The sequence below is a fragment of the Archocentrus centrarchus genome, unplaced genomic scaffold (genome assembly GCF_007364275.1).
Source record: "Archocentrus centrarchus isolate MPI-CPG fArcCen1 unplaced genomic scaffold, fArcCen1 scaffold_37_ctg1, whole genome shotgun sequence".
Taxonomy (NCBI): Eukaryota; Metazoa; Chordata; class Actinopteri; order Cichliformes; family Cichlidae; genus Archocentrus; species Archocentrus centrarchus.
In genome coordinates, this window is record NW_022060264.1 from 3,181,470 (window position 1) to 3,190,861 (window position 9,392).

The following is a 9,392-nucleotide window of genomic DNA, read 5'->3' on the forward strand; positions in this document are numbered from 1 at the left end:
TCACAAAGACCAATATGTAACACCCTCAGCTGTTCCAAAGAGTAGAACAGTTAAGTGCAGACTATTAAACATTAGGTCTCTCTCTTCTAAGTCCCTGTTAGTAAAGGATTTAATAATTGATCAACATATTGAATTATTCTTCCTTACAGAAACCTGGTTACAGCAGGATAAATATGTTAGTTTCTAATGTTGTAGGGTCTTCATTTTATAATATAAAGCACCTTGACGTGACTGTTGTGAATTGGTGCTATACAAATAAAACTGAACTGAATTGAACTGAACCATTCTCATACCATCAGCATGTTAATATACCATTACATTTTGCTGAGTTTTCAGAATGTTAACTTTCCACATGTAAATTCAAACAGTAAGAGACTGCATACATCCACCAATCCTGAAAATTTACCTCCACATCATGCATAGTTTCGATCTCTGGATCCAGATTAATGTCTTAAGATTATGATGTTCTTGGGAGATTCAATTTCAATTTGATGTGTGTTTTGTGAAGTGAAACACAATGGTAAAGAATCCTTCCAAAGATTTCAGGATCAAGTCCAAAATTCCACCTCAGGTAATTTTTTTAATGCAAATCTGTCCATCACATTTTGAGCTGTCCTACTAATAAGCAAACAAACAACCGGCATTCCTGAAGGCTCTGGATGTTGTAGGGCTGTCTTGGTTGACACGCCTCTGCAACATCGCGTGGAGATCTGGGGCAGTGCCATTGGATTGGCAGTCCGGGGTGGTGGTCCCCATATTTAAGAAGGGAGACCGGAGGGTGTGCTCCAACTTTCGGGGGATCACGCTCCTCAGCCTCCCTGGTAAGGTCTATGCCAAGGTGCTGTTAGTCGAACCTCGGACTCAGGAGGAACAATGCGGTTTTCGTCCTGGTCGGGGAATGCTGGACCAGCTCTTTATCCTCTCAAGGATATTCGAGTGTGCGTGGGAGTTTGCCCAACCAGTCTACATGTGCTTTGTGGACTTGGAGAAGGCATTCGACCGTGTCCCTCGGTGTATCCTTTGGGAGGTCCTGCGGGAGTATGGGGTGTCTGGCCTGTTGTTGCGGGCCATTCAATCTCTGTACAACCACAGTGAGAGCTTGGTCCGTATAGCCGGTAATAAGTCTGATTCGTTTCCTGTGGGTGTTGGACTCCATCAGGGCTGCCCTTTGTCACCGATTCTGTTCATAATTTTTATGGACAGAATTTCTAGGTGCAGCCAGGTGGCGGAAGGCTTCTTCCTTGGTGGCCTCAAAGTCTCATCTCTGGTCTTTGCAGATGATGCGGTCCTGCTGGCTTCATCAGGGGGTGGCCTCCAGCTCGCAGTGGAACTGTTCGCAGCCGAGTGTGAAGCGGCCGGCATGAGAATCAGCACTTCTAAGTCTGAGGCCATAGTCCTCAGCCGGAAAAGGGTGGAGTGCCCTCTCAGGCTCAGGAACAAGTTCTTGCCCCAAGTGGAGGAGTTCAAGTATCTTGTTCACGAGTGATGGGAGAAGGGAGCGGGAGATCGACAGATGGATCGGGGCTGCTTCTGCAGTGATGCGGACGCTGCACCGGTCTGTCGTGGTGAAGAGGGAGCTTAGTGTAAAAGCGAAGCTCTCGATTTACCGGTCGATCTGCGTTCCTACCCTCACCTATGGTCACGAGCTTTGGGTCTTGACCGAAAGAATAAGATCTCGAATACAAGCGGCAGAAATGAGTTTCCTTTGAAGGGTGGCTGGCCTCTCTCTTAGAGATAAGGTGAGGAGTGCGGCCATCCGGGAGGGGCTCAGAGTAGAGCCGCTGCTCCTCCACATCCAAAGGAGCCAGTTGAGGTGGCTCGAGCATCTGATTAGAATGCCTCCTGGCCGCCTCTTGGGTGAGGTGTTCCGGGCATGTCCCACCAGGAGGAGGCCCCATGGTAGACCCAGGACACGCTGGAGAGATTATATCTCTTGGCTGGCCTGGGAATGCCTTGGGGTCCCTCTGGATGAGCTGGAGGAGGTGGCTGGGGAGAGGGAAGCCTGGGCTTCTCTGCTTAGGCTCCTGCCCCAGCAACCCGGACCCGGATAAGTGGAAGAGAATGGATGGATGGATGGACAACCGCCATGCTTGACTAAATATACTGGGTAATTCAATTAGTTTGTGAGTCTTTCCCTGGAGGGCACCAATGCATTTAGCAAAGTGACTGTTCCAGGCTACTAATTTCATCTAAAAAGATTCATGACATTTTGGCAAAAATGGAGGAATGTTGCAAAATATGGATTTTCAATGGAAAACATTGAAAATCCATATTTTAAACTGATGTTTACCCAGTATTTCTGTAATGGAGGACAATGGAGACTAACATAAAAATACCAATGAACAATGTCACTGACACAAAGTTAGTTTCAAGAGGTTAAAGCTCCAGTAACACTTGTAGTATACAGAAAAACTACACTGGCACGTCATCAGGATGCAGCATGATGACTTTGATAAAGCCACAAGCTAAAAGCCACTGAACAGAATAAGATGTTTTGAAGAAATGGTTCTGAAATGTTTAGGACGCCTCATTTCAGAAACTGAAAAAATGTCACACCTCATACCACACTATTTTTAATCACTCTATAATCACAGTCACAATAGTGAAATCAGTGGCTGGAGACTGTGGCATGACCAAATTACTGTGATGGTGTGCAGTGAACTTGCAATCTTGTTGACTTTGAAATGTTGCTTCAAAAATGGGGTCCGGGTTCGTGACCACTCAGAATTGTTGTATTCAAATTAACTTTGGTGCATCAACATGGCGATAAAAACAGCACAACGATGGAGTCAGTCTGCTATCAGTTTGTAACTGAATGGGGTCAAATTGGCAATTACATGCAATCTGTAATAATATGACAATTAACTGTGATAATCAGTAAAAATTGAAAATCTCTTGCCATTTACATACACAGAAATTCACATTAAACAGAATTTCACATTAACTATTTACATTCAAAATCTCGTCAAAACCCTCAGAGATTTGAAAATGAAATTCAGGAATTCCTCCATAAATAGAGACATATCTGCCACGGGAAAGTGATCTAAGTGCAAAATGACATAGGTGCTTGGCAACCTTGTTTTCATATAGGAATATAACCAAAAAATGACCAGTTGGCAACCAGATGAGTCGAGTGGCGCTCATTGGTGCAGACTTACTCAGACTGATTGCAGTTTCTTGATCTGTCTGTGTTTATGAATGAGACAGCAAATACTCGCAAACCTTTCAGTCAGTGGGAACGAGAGTGACTGCAGTCAGTCTGGATTGTTTGGAGACAGTTCGTCACCCACTGGGCAACTTGTACAATCACTTGTTTTGAAAAAATGTGGTTGCCCAGGGGTTCAGGGTGTTGCATGCTCAACTTCAGGGTGGTAGCTGGTCTCCACAGCTAACAACAATTTTTCCTTGTTTGCAAGGTGGTTGTCGTCCTATTTTTACTCTAGTGTGACTAAGTCCTTAACAACAAGAATGATCCAAACTGATTTCAAATATATAAATAAAAATAAATAAAAGGTTGCATAATAGCATCAGCAAACTGTTGTGTACGTTCCCTAAAAAATAACATCAGATCCATTCAACTTAGTTTCAGTTCATATTTTTCTCCTGGTTGTCTGTGGCTGGGCCCTAACACTGGTGCCAACTCCACTGTTTCCAGTCTGCGCCTTGAAGACAAGAAAATTCAACTCTTTTTTTCATAGAAGCCAGTTTCAGAAAGCACAGTCTCACCGGTTTAGCTGCTGCTCTGAGTGGTGGCTGTTGTATTACATGTCAAACTGAGTATCCAAATGAAATGTTTCAGGGGTCTGCTGTAAAATGGAAACATCTTAGCAGCTTTCTTCAGAGCAAAAGACTCATCTTGAGGATGGCCTCTATTAACCTGCAGGTCCCTCTACCAAAAACCAGTCCGTGTTGGTATTACAGTGCACCCCATTGCCGTCATTCATGGGTTTCTGAGCGTGACTCATTCAGTGGAGAGGTCTATCACCACTATTACTGAAATAAATACAGCATTGTTGTGCAAATTTGGCAGAGATGCAAATGAGAAATCTTACAATCAGATAATCTGTTTTTATACAGCTTTTATTTGGTCTTTAATTTACAGTTTTCAGAGGAGTGAAAACTGAGTTCACCTTGGCTGAGCTCTTTGTGATATGCGGTGGGTTGGGCTTTGTAGTCGTGCAGAATATTACAGATTTGATCAATTTCAGCACCCGCACTAGCTTTTTAAATCCAGCTCTGACACCTCACTCCAATTTTCACCTCTCCTTTCTCCCCAACCTTGGAAGAAATGTGTTTCATGGTTCTGCTGACATCTGGGTAACAAGAAATAGTGCATGATATCATCTGCTGCAAGGCTATAATTTTTTTCTTCCTTTCATTCTACTCTGTGTGCTTCTTATAGCAACTTAAGTACTTAAATCAAATCCTTGCCACTGCATTGCTGAGTGTCTTTCTGCCTCATATTCATATGAATACTAATGTATTTAATACCCACACTGTTACTGCTCTCTTTTCTTTTCTACTGTAGTTAAGCTTTCAAAACATCCTGGTTGACAGTGAGGTTAAAAAAAGCAATGTTCTAAATTTGTTCAGTAATATCACAACAAGCGGTTAGATTAAAAACTGTGAATGTGAATGGTTGCCTATCACTCTGTGTTAGCCCTGCAACAGACTGGCGACCTGTCCAGGGTGGACTCTGCTTTTTGCTCTATGGCAACTGGGATAGGCTCCAGCCCTCCTGTGACCCTGAGCTTGATAAGGGGAAGAAAATAGATGGATGGATTTATAGTCCTTAGCTAATGAATAATAATAACTTGATGATTTCTTGACTTTTTTGTCTTGAGCACACAACACATCAAAGCTTTAAATTCCCCTGTGAAAAACAGCACATGTAATAAGGGGCCATACCATATAAGATCAAACCATGGTGAAAAAAATCACAACCAACTAATCTCCTGAAAATAATTTTTGTATAATAATGACCAAAAATGTTATGAGTTAAAGGTCCTTGAAGTACACAGGGGACACCAGATATAAAGGTTGGAATGTGAGTCTTTTAAATTCACCTGACATTTTCCAGCATTTTTGAGCCCTAATAACTAAAGTAGTCACAGAAAAATTTCAGAGCTGAAAAACTGCAATAAAATTTATTTTAGGCCGCTTCTGAGTGTTGCAATCTAAAGCACTGATTTTTCATGGAATAATCCTGTGGGTTTATATACATCAATCAAACATAACACTATGTCCCCTGACTGGTGAAGTGGACAACACTGATTATCTGTTAATCACAGCAACTGTTAGTAGGAAGGAAGGAAGAGTAGTGAACCAGTGACAGGGTCATGGGCCGCCAATGGTCACTGATGCATGTAAGGAGTGAAGGCTGGGTACAATCCAGCAGATGAGTTACTGTAGCTCAAATTGCTGAAACAAATGAATGCTGGTTCTGATAGAAAGGTGTCAGAAAACAGTGCATCACAGTTTGTTGTATAGGTGACCGGTCAGGGTGCCCATGCTGACCCCTGTCACCAATGCTTTGGGCAATGTTTTGCTGGAAAACCTTGTGTCCTGTGGATGTTAATGTGGACTGAGGACCGGAAAGTCCAGTGATGAAGTAAAGAATCAGTTCAGCAGGTACAATAAACAAGCTGACCTGTTTAGAAAGGGGAAAATCTCCAGCAGCACCTTCATCTGAAGGCACATCCATTTATAGTCTGGAGGAATCTGGTCATAAGTGGTCGTCATGGAAGACTTGCAGCCAAAAAGCCATAAAAAAACAAACAAACAGCAGTTGGTTCTCTGGGGTACAATTGTCATTGGCTCTAAAATTACCTCCCCAGCCTTGGAAAAAAGCATGTTCACACGCCACACTCGTTGCAGGTATACATAGTTATGTTTTTGTTAAGATGTAAAGGTGTGGATATACAACACATCGTTCCTGCCACTAACACAGCTGTCAAAAAGAACCTACAAACCGTCTTGTGCTGTGGTTGATGCTGCAGCTCTTGCTGCTGCTGTTGATGATGACTTTTAAGCTTTCTGGGAGTCTGCCGTTCATCAGGTTTGTTCTACACTCCATCACTCAAACCTATAGAAGCAGCAGGTAAGCCACCTGTCAGCCGTGGTGACTTGAAACGGGTGTTTTGAACCACACTTTGGAGCTGTGTTTCCAAAACACAACAGCAGAAGCCATCGACACACTTCAGGCTGATCTATTGAAAAAAATTATTAAAAAAATGATTTATATGTATTATTATTCTCATGAAAGGAAATATTACCACAGCTTTTTGGAGCAGCGTAGAGGTAACATTCAGGAAATATGGAGAGTTTTTAATTTGTTCATTAAAACATAGTGAAAAAAACTAATTATCCTAATTACTTTGCAAAAAATAATGACACTGTTGTAGATGAAACGAAATAGATTGCTAATGAAGCTAACCATCACTTTGTAAATGTCGGAAAGGACTTGAAGATGGAAGACCCAAGAGACAAGGAAGGTGTAGATGGAAACACTGTCCATACAAATTTCTCCTCTACTTTTATTTTATTAGAGGAATCCATGAAAAAAGAAATAATTTACCACAAGAACAAAAAGTCCACTCATTGGACTGGAATTAAAAAAATATAACAGAATGTGTAGTGAAGCCATTGACACATATCTGCAATCAGTCCTTCCAAACAAGTAGATTTCAAAAAAAGTGAAAGCAACAAAAGTCATTCCAATATACAAGACTGGAGACAAACACCCACTCTCCAACTACAGACCAAGTTCTCTTCTTTCCCAGTTCTCAAAGAATCAGAATCAGAATCAGAATCAGAAGGTTTTTATTGCCATATGGGTGAACAGGTTCACAGCATTAGGAAATTGCTGCGGTACTTCGTGCTTACAGAAAGAAACAAATAAGTATAAAAACTATAAGACAATATACCAGTATACAAATTGCAAATATACAGAGATATTAGAGCTATAACTATAGCACAATATTACAAAATTACAAAATATACAGTGCAGAGACTAATTAAAAGATAGAAGAATGTAGACTATATTCCACTAATATGTACATCAGTGCAGTCAGACAGGTGCATAGACATAGGGTCATCAGCGTTTGTGGAGGGTGGTAGTAACAGTCTTAGGGTAATTGTTCATGAGTCCAACAGCAGAGGTCCAACAGCAGAGGGGAAGAACAGTTCTAGAAGAACAGTTCTAGAACTAGAACAGTTCACTGAAAAATACAATTTACTGAGTGACTACCAGTATGGATTTAGGTTTACCTCAGTGGCTGCAAAGATACACCGGACAACATGGAATACACCTTACAGAAGTATTTGAAAGATACACTATTAGAGGAATAGAGATAAAACACACACACACGCACAGAGTGGATTGAGAGTATCACAACTTTTTTCTTTCATGGGGAGGTAATCTGTACAGACCCTAATGTTCAATTTGCACTTCTCAGTCGGGTGCCTATTAAGGGTATATTTTTACACCTGGAGTTACACATTTTCTGTGTAACTAATAACTTTGATTTATCAGAAATGATGTTGGGAGTTAAAATTCTGTCTCAAAGTCTTTTCAGTTTTCTTATTAAGTTCTCTAGTATGTTCCACTTTTCTCTCAGAGAGATGAAAAACCTGCATTACACAGCTTTTTAGATTACATTCAGGGATTACTCAACAATCAAGGGCTCACACTGCTCAGTGTGCTGTGATTTATTTGATTTGATTTGATTATCTCCAGCATGAACATAATACTGGTGTTCATTTGTTATTTTTGAAATGACAACAGCACCTGAAATTTCAGTTTTACCTGCAAAGTGTACCCCAGTAACCGCATTGTCTTTAGAATGTGGGAGGAAACCCACGCAAGCATGGGGAGAACATGCAAACTCCACACAGAGAGAGGAAGAGGCCTGGGCCAAGGTGGAATCGAACCCAGGCCTTCCAGATGGTATTCTGACTGTGAGGCAGCAGTGCTAACCACTGTCCCACCGTGCTGCCCCTTACTGCCCATAGGTGTGACTGAGCGTGTGAATGTGAGTGTAAAAGGTTGTTTGTCTCTCTGTGTTGGCCCTGCAACAGGCTGGCGACCTGTTCAGGGTGTACCCTGCCTCTCGCCCTATGACAGCTGGGATAGGCTCCCTGAACAGGATGAGCCGAAGCGAATGGATGGATGGATGGACCTGCAAAGTGTTACTCAGATACAAAATGACCACAAAGAAACAAAACACACACACATGCACACACAACTTAGCTCAGGACTAGCAGAAACCAGAGGGCCTTTGACAGAACCATTTATAGTCTGGAGTAGTATGGTCAGATGCGATTGTCATGGAAGACTTGCAGCAAAAAGAACATTTGTCATATATGGAAATAAGGAACCATCTATGCTGCAGCAGCTGTTCTCTGGACTCATGAGTCACAAATTGAATAATGGGGCTCTAATAGAACGCATTTACGAGTTAGATGAGAGCCTGTGAAAGGCAGCCTGTTCAGTGTGTACCCTGCTTCTTGCCCTGTGACAGCTATCATAGGCTCCAGCCTCCCACAAGCCTGAATTAGATAAAGAGTTAAGAAAATGGATGGATGGATGATGGATGGATGGAGTCTGTGTGCAAAGGTGAAGCAGAATAGATGAGGGGGCTAGAGGCTCTTTGGGGTCTGTAAAGATAGATCATTGACCCTCACACAGGTACATGGTCCAAAATCAAGGCCTGGCTCACACTATCAATTCAAGTCAATTCAATTCAATTTAATTCAATTTAATTATATTTATATAGTGCCAAATCACAACAAACAGTCACCTCAAGACGCTTTATAGTGTATTGTAAAGACCCTACAATAATACAGAGAAAACCCAACAGCCAAAATGACCCCCTATGAGCAGGCACTTGGTGACAGTGCTCCTGTTAAACTCCCCTTTAACAGGAAGAAACCTCCAGCAGAACCAGGCTCAGGGAGGGGCAGCCATCTGCCATGACTGGTTGGGGCTGAGGGGAGAGAGACAGGACCAAAGACATGCTGTGGAAGAGAGACAGAGATTAATAATAACTAATGATCAAATGCAGAGTGGGGTATAAACAGAGTAAAAAGTGGTGAATGAAAAGACTGCATCAGGAACCCCCAGCAGCACTGGCCTATTGCAGCATAACTAATGGATGGTTCAAGGTCACCCAATCCAGCCCTAACTATAAGCTTGATTATAAAGGAAAGTTTTAAGCCTAATTGTCACGTCCTGGGCCGTTTGCCCAGCGTTTTGTGTTTAGTTTATTTCCTGAGCTTCTCCTCCCAGTATGTTTGTCTTGTTCCCCGTGTTGTGACTCGTCTGCGTGTTCCTTGGTTTATCACTTCCTGTTTTATTTTGTCAGTATGATTTCCCTGTGCTTCGTGTCTAG